The following is a 13997-nucleotide window of genomic DNA, read 5'->3' as shown; positions in this document are numbered from 1 at the left end:
ATAACTTTGACTTCCTTTTCGTCTTGCTGGCCTCTCATTATCAGTCCCATCCCCCCCTTATTTTTCCAACAAAAATCTGATCAGATTAAAATCAAAAGTTAGACCCTCAAAAAAGTTAAGTACAGATTTAAACTTGAACAGTTTTTGGCTTTTATAAGATATGCTTATGTTGGGTTCTAATGACATACCCTTCACCAAAATATCAATGTTTGGAAACAAAAAAAGCAATACTACATTTCTCTCTTAACATTCTAGGGCTCTGATTATATCCTACCATTAACCTCCCCTAAAAAGCAAGAGTCTTTAACCTTAGGACTAGGAATTCTAAAAAGGATTTCAATAATTCAATATAATTTTTCTCTTTGCAATCCTATATATTTTGTTTTATACATTTAAAAACATCATTCTTTCCCAGAATGCCAAAAGTGTCCATAAAACAAAGAAATGTTAAGAACACAGGCCCTAAAGTAACCCTCATCCCAATCTAAGCATATCCTTTAATTATTTCTCAATACAACCCCTACCTAATCTAGTTTTATTACAGCCACAATTGTGGCTTCAACAAAGTCCTAATTCTTCCAAAGCAACCCCTAATTTTAATATAATACTAACTGAACCTTAAATAAAATCATAACCTTAACTCCAGTTCTACCTTAACCACAAACCCAATTTAACTATAACCAAAACCCTAATCCTATTGCAAACCTTCCCCTTAATCACAGTTTTACTCTAACCATAGCTATAACTTCACCATAACCCAAACCCTAATTATAACCTTTAAGTCGTTCACCCAAAAGTTTTACCATAATAATTTTCTTTTCAATTCAACAAACATTTATTAAATACCTATCTTGAATTCAACAAGCATGTATTAAATGCTTATTTTGTGCAGAACATATAGAGGAAATATAACATATAATTAAAACATAATGTCTCTCTCACAGAGCTTCCAGTCCAGAGGTATGACACAAATACAGACAAACACAAAGCAAAATATTTCTTTAAGATCATAGTACTAAAGCCAGAAGGGACCTAAAAAGCCATCCAATTCAATATCCTCATTTTATAGATGAAGAATGAGGTCAAGTCAACAAGCATTTATTAAAACCTATTGTGTGCCATGTACTGTGCTTAACCCAAGTCATTTTTTTTTCTTCTGAGGCTGGGGTTAAGTGACTTGCCCAGGGTCACACAGCTAAGAAGTGTTAAGTGTCTGAGACCACATTTGAACTCGGGTCCTCCTGAATTCAGGGCTGGTGCTCTATCCACTGCGCCACCTAGCTGCCCCCAAGTCATTTTTTAAAAGACAAAAACAGTGCCTGCCCTTAAAGAATTTACAATCTAACATATGAGTTAACATGCAAGACAATTTACACAAACATGATATATGTCAGATAAATTGGAGGTAATCTCAGAGGAAAGGTACAAGAATTAGGACTTGGGAAGACTTCTTAAAGGTGGAATTTTAGCTGAAACTTGAAGGAAGTCAAGGAACTCAGAAGGTAGAATTGAGGAAGGAAAGCATTCTAAACCTGGGTGACAGCCAGTGAAAATATATGGCATCATTTGATGGAATGTCTTGGGAGAGGGATGTTAAAAGGCCTGGTGTCACTGGATCTTAGAATAGTTGGAGGCGAGTAAGATGTAAAACGACTGGAAAGGTAGGAAAGGAACCAGTTATGAAAAGTTGCAAAATCCTGGCAGAATATAGGGAGGCACTGGAATTTATAAAATGGGGGACAGAAAGGTGATGACATGATTAGATTTATGCAGAATTTCAACCCAGGACCTCTGGTTCCTGATATTATGTGATTTTTTTTTAAAAGTTTAGACAAGAACAGAAAAATAGTATATAGAAAGTTTAATTTTCATTTTATCCTATTGGTAACCCCTTCAACACCCTAATTTGCATTCCAACCCTAAAAATGGACATTATTTCTGTCCTTGCTCCATTATGTACCCTCTACTATACTAACCTTAAATTTTACTTCTCTAGATCTGTCTCCTCATCTGTCAAATGAAGGATTGAACTAGATAATCTCTAAGATTCCTTCCAGTTTTTATTTTGGAATTGCATATTTCTCAACTTTTTTTCCTTTTAAAAATATAGAGATTTCACTTTCTCTCAAAAAAATACTATTTGTTATATGGGGCAGTTTTTTGGGAGGGAGAATGGAATACTGTGGTGAAATAGTGTTCAGTGAGGGAAAGGGGAAGCTATTGATTGCCCCAGCATTTCCAAAATAATATTTGGAGATGCCAGGGAACAGGAAGGCTGCTATGTGCTTTGTTGAAGACAAAGATTGGCTTCTATTCGGAAAAGTAACATGAATCAACATGCTACTAGATGTGGAGAGAGCATCTGATCAGAGGTGGAGAATGAGTAAATGCTGCCAAAGAGGCCAAAAAGCTTGGAGATAGGGAGATTTGAGGCACCTGTGGTATTGGTCTTTGTTTTTTTATCTATTATCATTATGGTAGTGGTATCAAACCAGTTTTGTGGCTCTTATTCCTCTAGTTTCCCTATACAGTTTGTTCCAGTAAGCAATGGTAAAACTATAACATCATGTCCAGCCTAATACTAATAATCTGAATTATACCAGCTTAGTTTGCTTCCAATTTACTGTCTCTAGAAAATATAACATTAACATCATGCCTTAGAAATATCTTTTCTGAAGTTTGAACCTCTAGAACAAGCTTGCATACTGTAGGAAGATGCCAAAAATTATGACAAAACTCCTGGCAGTCTTGAGAATGACATGATCCAGATCCTTTAAGGCCAAGATAAAAAGAAAATTGACCTTGAAGGGGGTAGAGAGATCAAAGGCAAGGTAGGAATGGATTCTTTGACATTCTCTTTCCTTTGATTCTATAACAGAGGTAGAGATCTGTCCTGCATGTGGGAGTGAGGAGGCTGTTTGCAGTCACTCCCTCTATGGATTGTCAACTCCAGCTCTGAAGATGTAGCTTCAGCTATTCCCAAGAGAAGTACTATGGGAGCAACATGTGTTTGCCAATTGACCAGATGTGCAAATGGGAAGATTTGTAGGGTCTAACACACAGGGGAGAAAACAGTGTTTAACCTCTATCCTATGTCCTGCCCTGTCCTAAAACATGAGTTCTGAGTTCCTTTTGTCCCTTCTGATGGTGGCCTGAGACAGCTGACCAGACTAAATGAGCTAAGCCTTTACTGGGCCCCAACCAATCCCATTTCCAGGAAAAACTAGAATTGACCTTCTGCAAGTAGACACAGCTGGGAAGGACCAGCTTTCTTGTTCCCACTATATTAGAACACCCAGAATGTAGTAAAAACTCAGAGTCATTGTTCTCCCAGGGTGAAAACAAGCTAAAGTAAAGCTAGTCAGTAGTAGAAATGTGAGCTTCTTTTGGGTCAATAAAGGAACTGCTCAATTCCAGCATCAAGTGCCATGCTATGCCATTCCATTTCTTCCTTTCTCTGCTCTTCCCTTCACCTTCCCTCCTTCTTTCTCTTCCTCAATATCCTTCCCATCCCTTCCTTTCTTTTCCTCTCTCTCCCTGTCCACCAAATAATGTGGCTGACATACAATGGAGAAGGATAAGAAAAGACTTACTTCTCTTTAATGCTCTGAGCCCAAGGTGTAGATTGCTTTCCCATGATGCCGTAAGCCTAAAGTACTAGTGCTGGTTAGAGAAAATAAGAAAGAAAAATAAGGAGGTAGACCAACAAAGATGTTAGCATAGAAACAAGCAGTACAAACCAGCTCTCTGTCATAGTTATTTCAACAAGTTAAGAAAAGATACATCAAAATATATTTAACATATATAAGACTGCTTGCCATCTGGGGGAGGGGGTTGGGGGAGGAAGGGAAAAAATCTGAATAGAAGTAAGTGCAAGGGATAATGTTGTAAAAAAATTACCCATGCATATGTAATGTCAAAAAATGTTATAATTATAAAATAAAATAAAAATTTAAAAAAGAAAAGAAAAGATACATCAAGTAGCAATCAAGAAACCTATGGAAAAACCAGTGAGTCACTTTTCCAGCAAGAATTCAGCCTACAAGCAAGTGACCAGGGCAGACACTGTGAAATACAAGTGAGCCAGTAGCTTCATTCCCCTCTGATCTAGCAGCAGAATCATGAACCCATGGGCATGGAACAAGTGTGAGCCAATATCTTTGATCTTAAACCAAGGCCTAAGACCAGAACAAAGAAAAAGTTTCAAGGACAAGGAATGTAAACCAGAGAGCATCCTATAGCTATATCATTCCAAATTTGCAGAGTCTTCTGTCTAGGTGACAGAAGTTGGGACCAGTAACTGTATACTCAAATTTCACCTTGGGTTAAGTCAGAAATTGTATTTACTTAGATCTATCCTAGAGTCTGAAGTCTACAATGTAGCCTTGGACACTTATAGGTGAGCTGATTCAAATTCTCCTAAGGGAGACTCAGAAATAATCTAAATTCAAATGTTCTCAGATGGTGAGAAACAGATCCCTTGGGTGAGGGAAAAACACAAGTCACCAATGGAATTAAAAAGAGGTTGTCTAAGAGGAAATCTTCCTAAAGCCTCAGTTCTGAATGCTTGTTTATCTAGAAAAATAGACTCATCAAATTTTAAACCTAGGAGTGTAAGGGCCCTTTAAATGGGCGGACACAGTGCATCGGGAGATTGAGGCCCAGAAGTATTAGGACTGCCCTTGGGCGGGATCCTGGCCATATTGAGATAGTTTCGTAATGGGTGACTCTCTCGCTGATTGGCTGTATGTGTGACCTCACAGGCCCTATGTAAGCCCACTGCAGGCAGCAACCGCCCTCTTTAACCTCCTGCTGTTCACCCTGGCTCCCCAGCCTGGGTGGCCAAGCCAAGATGGGTAGCCGAAAGAGGTAAGGATTTTGGTAGTGAACACGTGGGTCTTCTGACCAGGTGTTCACTCGGGAACCAACAAGTCAGGGCATCAGCTAGGGCATTATGTGAGTAGGTATAATAAAGGCTTTTAAGATTACACGTGGTTGTTCTTGAGTGCGCTACCGGTTATTAAGCTATAGATTCAAGAGATTGTGGCCAGAGACCTTAGAAGGCCTCAGAGGAGGCGAGCCGGGTAGAGCTCACACTGCAAAGGACAGTGGTCAAAGGTACTCTGGTGGGTCTAGGACAGACTAGTAATTGTAACTGCCAGGAGAGCACGTTACATAGGAGGAATAATTTAGTTCAACTCTCTAATTTTACAGATGAAGAATCCAAGTCCAGAAAGATATAAATGACTTGACCGGATACATTTCTTGTCTTTGCTCAGTCAGGAGGGGAAATTGTCACTATTGTCTCCTTCCAAAAGGCCTTGGGTTTTTTAGGCCAGAGGCAGTGAAATCTGCACATCTCCTCTGCTTTGACATCTCTGCTCTCATAAATGAACTTCTCAGTGCCTTATTGTGAGAGGGATGACCACAACAGTGGAGGAATTCTTCATTTAGATTTGGAGGAGGGAGAGGATTTTTCTGGATAGCTGAACTTTTATTTTCCTCTCTGCTCCTCTTCTATCCTATCCTTAGATTTCCAGGCAGTTAATCCTGGGAGAAGAGAGAGTAAAAAGCAGCAGGTCCAAAGCTCAGACACAAATACACCTTTTAGCTTCTACTTAAATCAAAAGCCCTGATAATTCAGACTTAGTGAAGTAAAACTATTTCCATTTAATCTGGTCTACATGGAAACTTCACCTTCTTACTAAATGATCCTAAACTTATGACAATAATAATATGCCAGTGTTAAGCTGTTCTAAAACCTGGAAGAAACCTGGCACTAGGGGAAGAGACCTTCTTCCCAGGAATTACAATCTCTTTATTCAATGAATCCCAGAGAGTTATGATCTTTAGGCTTCTTTGTAGCACTGTGGGCAGAGTACTGTAGGCTTCCAGTAAAATAGAAAATCACAGTCAAGATGTTTTTGATTTCTAATCCCAAGACTAAGGTCAGAGAAATGTACTTACCTGATTTCACATTGGCATCTTTAGCAAGATTTCTCCAAAACCTCTGGTTATCTTTTTATGTAATCTTAGGCTTGACAAAAGAATTTACTATTGTTTCTTTTTGGACTTCTAAATCATTATTGAGTGTGGTGCTCTTGTTAGATATTTATTGGAGGGAGTATATGTGAGAGAGCTGAGCTCATCTATAACCTTCCCACCTTAAGCAGAAGTCCCATCTTCTAATATCTCCCAAAGTTCTGGGCACTTGAAAGGTGCTTAATTAATATTTTTAGCCAATTGATTCTTGTTTTTAGTTTTTCTTTTTAAGTCCAGCCTACTGTTACTCTTAGGGAAAACTTTCAAACCTTACTTAAAAGGATAACCAAGAATCACTATTTCAGACATTAATAAATATTCTAGCTCCTTGTCAGGACACCAAAAATCCCAAGAAATCCTTTATAAAGTTCCAAGAATCTGTTTGTTTTTTTTTCTAGAAAATTCCAGGAGGTGAGGTTGTAGTTTAAGAGTTTCTCAAAAAACTCAGCAATGGGTGGAGTTTTGTAAGGGGTTGAGATGGAACAAACTTATATGCCCTGTGGCAGAGAAAATCCTGGCACTCAAAGGAGCTTCAGGGGGTGTCAGTCCAAGCAGGAAGAAGCCTTGGAAAGCACAGTGATAAGATTAAATTGCTTATTGGTCAAAAGGAATGGTGAATGATAAAAAGAGAAGTATGTAGGCTATGTAATCTTTCCAAGGCTTACTTGCTGCCAGTTGAGCATCAAGTGCAGTACGTCATTTTTGGAAGAGCTAACTGTTGCAATCATGAAGGCCATCATTACTTGGCAGTCATCTAAATTGATTTGTCCTCAATTATACCTCTCAGAGACAGGTAGGACACCATTACTTGGCAGTCATCTAATTTGATTTATCCTCAAATACATCTCTTAGAAACAAATAAAGGGTTTTGTTTTGTTTTTTTATTTAGGGACAATAACTGACAGAGAAGGAATTTACCACTGAAAAGAACCATAGCATTCTCCATAGAGTCAATAGAGTAATGTGGTAGAGTTGCTAAAGTTTTTGACCTAAAATCAGAAAGACTAGTCTGACATTCCCTAACTGTGTGAACATGGAGAGGCTACTTAAGCTCTTTCAGCCTGTTTGCTGATATGAAAAAAGAGATAATAATACACCTAGTACCTTCCTCAGAGTATTGCTGATAAGGCTTTGCAAACATTAAAAGCCCCTCTAAATGTCAGCTGTTATTCCCTGGTCTTGCCCCCTCATTTTAGAGATGTGAAATCTAAGATTCTGAGAAGGGAAGGAATTTGCCCAAAGTCATATGGCTAGACTAGAGTTTGTGGAATAGATGCTACATCTAAATGTATCTAAAATCCTTAGTCACTCAGCACCTTGGAGGGGGAGGAGTCTAAAAAAGTCTTAGGAAGTTGAGAAAGACATTAGAAATATGATACAATGTGATATTGAGTTAATGTAATTTGATGTCTTTTAAGTCCCTACTATACACAAGGCACTACAGTGCTATAGGGGCCACTCAGGAAGACCTGAATTTAAATCTGGAGTCAGACACTTATGTGACCCTGAGCTAGTCACTTAACCCTGCTTGCCTCAGTTTCCTCATCTGTAAAACTGAGCTGGAGAAGGAAATGGCAAATTGCTCCAGTATCTTTGCCAAGAAAACCCTAAATGGGGTCAGGAAGAATTGGACACAACTGAAACAACTAAACAGCAACAAAATCTAATTGATCTTCGTGCCTCAAGTCTCTCCTCTCTTAATCATCTTTCCAGACAGTTGCCAAAGCAAGTTTCCTAAAGCACAGATCTCTGTCACCTGCTCCCTATTACCCCCAGAAATAAACCTTATGTTTGGCTTGTAAAGCCCTTCATTACTTAGTCCTTTCAAACTACCTTCCTATCTGGCCTTATGGGTCTTCACTGACCTATTTACTATGCCTGGCAGGTATCAATTCGATCTCCCTGACTCCTGCTTTTTCATTCCTTTCCTGCGATGTTCTCCCTTCCTAGCTCTACTTCCTGGTTTCTTTGACTTCCTTTAACATTCAATACAAAACCTTCTTTCTAGGTGGCCTTTCTCAGCTCCTTCCTACCATGGTAGTTTCTTAGGTTTCAGGTTGTTGCTGTTCAGTCATTCCAGTCATGTTTGACTTTTCCTGACTGCATTTTGGTGGCAAAGACACTAAATTAATCTGCCATTTTCTTCTCCAGCTCATTTTTACAGATGAGAAAACTGAGGCAAACAGAATTAAATGACTTGTCCAAGGGCACAAAACTAGTGTTTGAGGCCAGATTTGGACACAGGTCTGTCTGTCTCCATCCAGATCGGCTGCTCTGTACTGTACATATCTTGTATATACATAGTTGTTTGCACGTTGTTCCTGAGAATTGAATTCTCTGAAGACAAGGACTGTTTTTACCTTTCTTTGTTTCTCTAGCATTTAACAAAGTACCTGGCTCATAATAAGAAATTAATAAATACTTGTTGGAGGCAATTCCAATAAACCTGAGATGGAAAATCACATCAAGAAAGAGAACTATGGAGGCTGAATATAGTATTTTCACCGTTTTTGTTTGCTTGTTTTCTTTCTTTGGTCTGATTTTTCTTGGACAACATGACAGATATGGAAATATGTTTAAAAGGATCACACATATTTAACTTTTATCAGATTGCATACTGTCTTGAGGAGGGTGGAACTAAGGAAGGAAGGGAGAAAAATTTAGGACACAAAGTCTTACAAAAATGAATGTTGAAAACTATCTTTACATAGATTTTGAAAGATAAAATACCACTGAAACTAAAATTTTAAAAAAAAGGAAAAAAAGAAAATATAGAAAAAAAGTATCTTGGCTGACTGATTCATTTCTTATTTGGGTCAGCAAGCAAATACAAGCATCCCCAACCACCTTTTGTCATCTCTCTGTCATTCCCTTTCCCTAACCAGACATCCATACTGCACAGCAGACCCAGAGGAACTCCCTCCACAACAGACAAGAATATTTTCTTAGTGTCAGACTGATTTCCCTACAGTGCCAGCTTGTCCAAGCCCTGTCTTCTCACTGAGCCAACCTCAGTTGCCAGGGTCTATAACTTCATGGAACAGCATAAAAAGCAGCCCTACATGAAGCTGTGTTCCATAATCCTTCCTCCTTCCCTCTGCCCCCCTTGCCCAGTTACTTCTGGCAGCACATGGGATACACATGTCCAAAGTGAATTCACTGAGCCTGGGTGTCTGGTATATAGGTTCTATGTCTCTCTCATCACTGCCTGTTTTCTATTTCAGCAAATGTGACTACTTGGGAAGAAAGAGGAATTTTAGTCTTCTTTCTTGATCCTGTGGGAAAATCTCCTACTGTTTACAAGAGAAGAATCCACTGATTTCCTCATGGATTGTTCCCCTTCCTACCACAGTGGAAATGCTAGAAATGCTTCTCTTTTTGAGATGTTGTTTCAAATTAGTCATGTTCTGAGTGATCCCATTTCTCCTTCTGGTTTAAGGAGACTACCTATCCATATATACTTTGTGTGTGTCCTTCTGTCTATCTGTTTGTATGTCTATTTATAATCCTCCCCCTCGAGTCTGCTCAGGAAGAGTCTTCATGACTACAGTCGGTGTGCCATTTGATGTGAGAAGAGAATTTCTTCCCAGAAGCTCTTGCTGGGGGAGTTTTTACATTTACCTCAAAATACAGCAGGTTGGCCTTTTGCATTATATAAAAAAAATCAAAATTGCCCTTCTGTGAGACACCAATGGAGATGGAAACAGGAGTGCGTGGATGTGACTAAATTCCTGCTTTAAACAATGGAAGTCACAGTGTCAAAAAGGGGTGGTGTTGAATCCTAATCAGTCTTATCTGGGGTGACCTCAAATGTACATTATTATTCTCCTCATATAATCACACACATATACTGTCATTCGTATGCTTCTCATCCTCATTATCACAACAGTAATGAGAATACAGAGATGGAGAAGGATAATTGTAGCACTCCAAGATTTCCAAAACATTTAAAATGTTTTATCTCCCTTGTTTGATATAATATGTAAGGTTTCTATATTGCTCACTATTATGGGGGGCAGCTAGGTCACATTGTGGATAAAGCACTAGGACTAGAATCAGAAAGATTCTTCCTGGGTCAAAATGTGACCTCAGACATTTACTAGCTGTGTGACTCTGGACAAATGCCTTAATCCTGTTTGCCTCAGTTTCCTCATCTGTAACATGACCTGGAACAGAAAATGGAAAACTACTTCAGTATCTTTGCTAAGAAAGTTCCAAAAAGGTCACAAAGAGTTAAATATGACTGAAAAATAACTAAAATTAAACTACAGACATTAAATGTTGCATCAATTAAATGCTGCTCTTCTGACACCTTGTTCTCTCTTTCTCCCCTCAAAATCAGATGCTGTCAGTTGTCCTAGGCTAAAGTGAGAGGGAGAAGAGAAAAGAGAAGGAAGAAAAATGGCCAGAATGCAATGGTCTCAGCATACAGAAGACTGCCCCCCACCACCTATAGAAGGCAGGATCTTGTGGGAAGCCCAGACTCATGAGCAGAACTGTCCTTTCTAGCCACTGCAGCCAATGTTCATGGGCCCAGAGCCATAGCTGACCCACTTTTCACTCTAATTCATTGGCTCAAGAAGAGGAACATAGATTTAAATCTGGACTAAACCACAGAAGACAGTTATACTCAGTTGAGTTATACTGAGTTAAACTCAAATGAGTATAATGGAAAAAAAGCTGGATTTGAAGTCAGAAGATCTAGGTTTGGAGCTTGGCCCACTCATTTACCCAGTCTCTCTAGGACTTAATTTCCTCAACTATAAATTTTCTTCAACCTCTAAGAGATTGAATTAGATGGCCTCTTGAGTCTCTTCCAGATTTAAATCTATTATCCTATAATCTCCTTCTCCTCAATTTATCATAGCAGAAATTGAAGCCAAAGGAGGTTATGTGATTTGAGACAAGAGTAATAATCATAATAGTAGCATTTACACAATACTATGTGACAGGTACTGTGCTAAGTTGTTTTACATGTATTATGACATTTGATCTTCACGACAACACTGCAAAGTAGATGTTATTGTTACTCTCCTTTGGAGGAACTTGAAACAAAGAGGGGTAAAGTGATTTGTCCAGAGTCCATTAGTTGAGATTTGAACTCAGGTCTTTCTGAGTCCAGGCACTCTATTCATTGGAACTCAAGAGTCCTGCTTGCCCTCGCCTTTCTATCCCCAGATTCCTGGCTTCACCCAGAGCCTCTGGAACTCAGCCACTCATTTTCCTATGGCCTATCTCAGTGCTATTTAATTAACATTCAAATGGGCAATTCCCATTCTGAGAAAGATGTAATGCTTTCCACCATGTCTCTTTTTCCCTTTCTCACACTCATTGACTAGAAGAGTTTAAAAGGTCTTTTATTCCAAGACTACCAAAGCAAGCCCCAGGATGGGGAATGCCAGATCTTCCCTCAAGTCTGACATGATGCTCAAATGTTTCCCTGAGTCATTATTAGAAACTGGCACTCAAACTTCTCTCCCTTCTACTCTTCCTCCACCTCCATTTTGAGCATATAGTGGGTGGTCCAGTATTTTTCAAGATTTTCTGAGTTCTTTTAACTTTTTCAACACAAGGTTCAATCTAAAGAGTCCAATTCCAAGTTCCTCTTTCACAGGCTGCCATTTTTTCAGATGTTGTGGTCTCTACCTCTCTCTTTTCCTCTCCTGCTCCCTTGTTCTAGGGAAAGAGCTTCAGATTTGAGCACAGAAAGAAATTTGAGTCTTCTGCAGCCAGCCTGGGAAACAGCTGGATAGCATCAGTCCACATTTGGCTCTATGCAGAGCATCCTGCCTACCGCACCCACACTCTCCCTCCATTCTTCACAAAAAGTATCTTCTCTCTCCCAGGATTCTCCTTGGCCTTTGTCTAGCCCCTTCTTGAAACAGAATATTTGAAATTGGATGAATTTCAAGGTCCTCTTTTAATTTTGCTTTTTTCCCTTTCCTCACATGCCTAGGATGCCCTCACTACTACCTCCCTCTCTGGACACAAAAGGCCTTATCCCTTTCCCAGCTGTTATCAGGAGAGAGGCCAGCCGCTGCTTGGAGAAACCTGGCCAAGCTCACAGGAAATGTCTGACACTACCAGGCGAGTGGGATTTGGCCTCCCAAAGCAAAACACAGCTTATGGGGCCCGGTTGGACTTTCCCAGATTTCATGGCATCAAGGGTCCAGTGCAGTTTGACAGAGTATAAGCCTGGAGCCTTAAAGTCATTAAGAACATAACAGTAGCCATGTGTCTACGAAACCTACAGGGTGAATGGGGACTGCTTTGAAAACACAAAACATCTCTCATGGAGGAAAAAAAAAAAAGATTGGGGACAATATACAAGGTTAATGAATAGTCATAGTATTATCGGTTGGTTCCTTGCACAAAATAGAAAACTTTAAATTGGTGATTTTGCGATCTCTTTTTGAGCATTTTTCTTTGGTCCTCTTTTGCTTTCTATTCCCCAAATCTGAGACTCTCCTTTGTAATGAACTATTCTACCTGCTACTGAACCAGAATGAATGCCTTTGAATCCTCTTATTCTGTACCAGGTGAGCTTTCATCTTATCTTGCTGGGGACCAAGTCTTCACATCATTTCTTGGCCATCTCACTAAGTTTCCCTCCTTTCTATATTTTCCCTTTATGTATTGTCTTCCCCATTTAGATGTAAGCTTCTTAAAGACAAGAATTACCTTTCTTGTTTGTATTTTTCTCTCTTACACACCTGTCTATCTATCTTCCAGCACTTCAGTTTTAGATAGAAGTTAGAGCGCAGAAGGCAGATGTTAAATGGTCCAGGGCAACACCAGTCTAGACAGTGTTTGATAAGAGCAAAGCATCATGAGAAATACCAAGAAGTCAAAGACAAAATTGTGCCAAGGAACTTACAGTGAAGTAGGGGAAACAGCACACATTCATAAATCACTAATAATTTGAGGGCAATTTGAAGGGGTGTATACATACATACATATATGTGTATGAATGTATGGGTATGTGTATATACATAGTAGACAGGGCCATCACATGAGTTCAGATTAGGGAGTGATCAATAGGACTGGAGTGGCTAGTTAAGGTCACTTAGGAGAGTCCAGCAGTGTCTCTACTGGATCTATATCCCAAAGAGATCATAAAAGAGGGTGAAAGATCCACATGTGCAAAACTATTTATAGCAACTTTTTGTAGTGTCAAGGAACTAGAAACTGAGTAGATGCCCATCAGTTGGGGAATCGCTGAATAAGTTGTGGTATATGAATGCAATGGAATATTATTATTCTATAAGAAATGATGAGCAGGCTGATTTCAGGAAAGAAATACTGCTGGGTGAATTGAGTAGACCCAAGAGAGCATTGTATATGGTAACAAGATTATTGATGACCAACTATGATGGAATCTTTTCAACAATGAGGTGATTCAAGACAATTCCAATAGACTTGGGCTGGAAAATGCCATTCATATCCAGACAGAGAACATATCCACTGAATGTGGATCAAAGCATAGTATGTTCACCTTTTTTTTTTTTTTTTGGATTAGTGGTGTTTGTTTGCTTGTTTTGTTTTGTTTTGTTTTGTTTTTTGCATTTATTTGGAAAAATGCAATACTATTTTAAAAGGTGATGTTGGCTTTTATAGAGAGAAATTATCATTGTGTTCTTTATGCAGTAAAAGCTTTGGATAGTTTTGTCAGCACAATACAATGGATTGGGAACCAGAAGGCTCATTCTGCCGCCTATTAGATGTGACAGACAGCAGAATACATTGCAAAGAGCACTGATTTTAGAATCAATAAATTATAGAATCATTGATATATAGCTAGAAGAGACCAGGAAGGCCATCTAGCTCTTATATTATATATGAGGAAACAGAAGCCCAGAGAAATTAAATGGTTTACCTATAGTAAAACAATAAGTGTTTGAAATGAATAATTCTTCCTGAGTCCAAGACTGTACACTATCCAGTATGGTTAGGTT

General features: G+C 39.0%; 1 protein-coding gene across 1 annotated transcript in view; it reads right to left on the bottom strand.

Moving 5' to 3' along the window:
- The window catches only part of LTBP2 (latent transforming growth factor beta binding protein 2), a 184549-nt gene that overhangs the window by 141476 nt on the left and 29076 nt on the right, over positions 1-13997 (bottom strand). The window lies entirely within an intron of this gene.

Source organism: Sminthopsis crassicaudata, chromosome 2, assembly GCF_048593235.1.
Source record: "Sminthopsis crassicaudata isolate SCR6 chromosome 2, ASM4859323v1, whole genome shotgun sequence".
NCBI lineage: Eukaryota > Metazoa > Chordata > Mammalia > Dasyuromorphia > Dasyuridae > Sminthopsis > Sminthopsis crassicaudata.
This window is presented reverse-complemented; position numbering and strand designations above follow the sequence as displayed.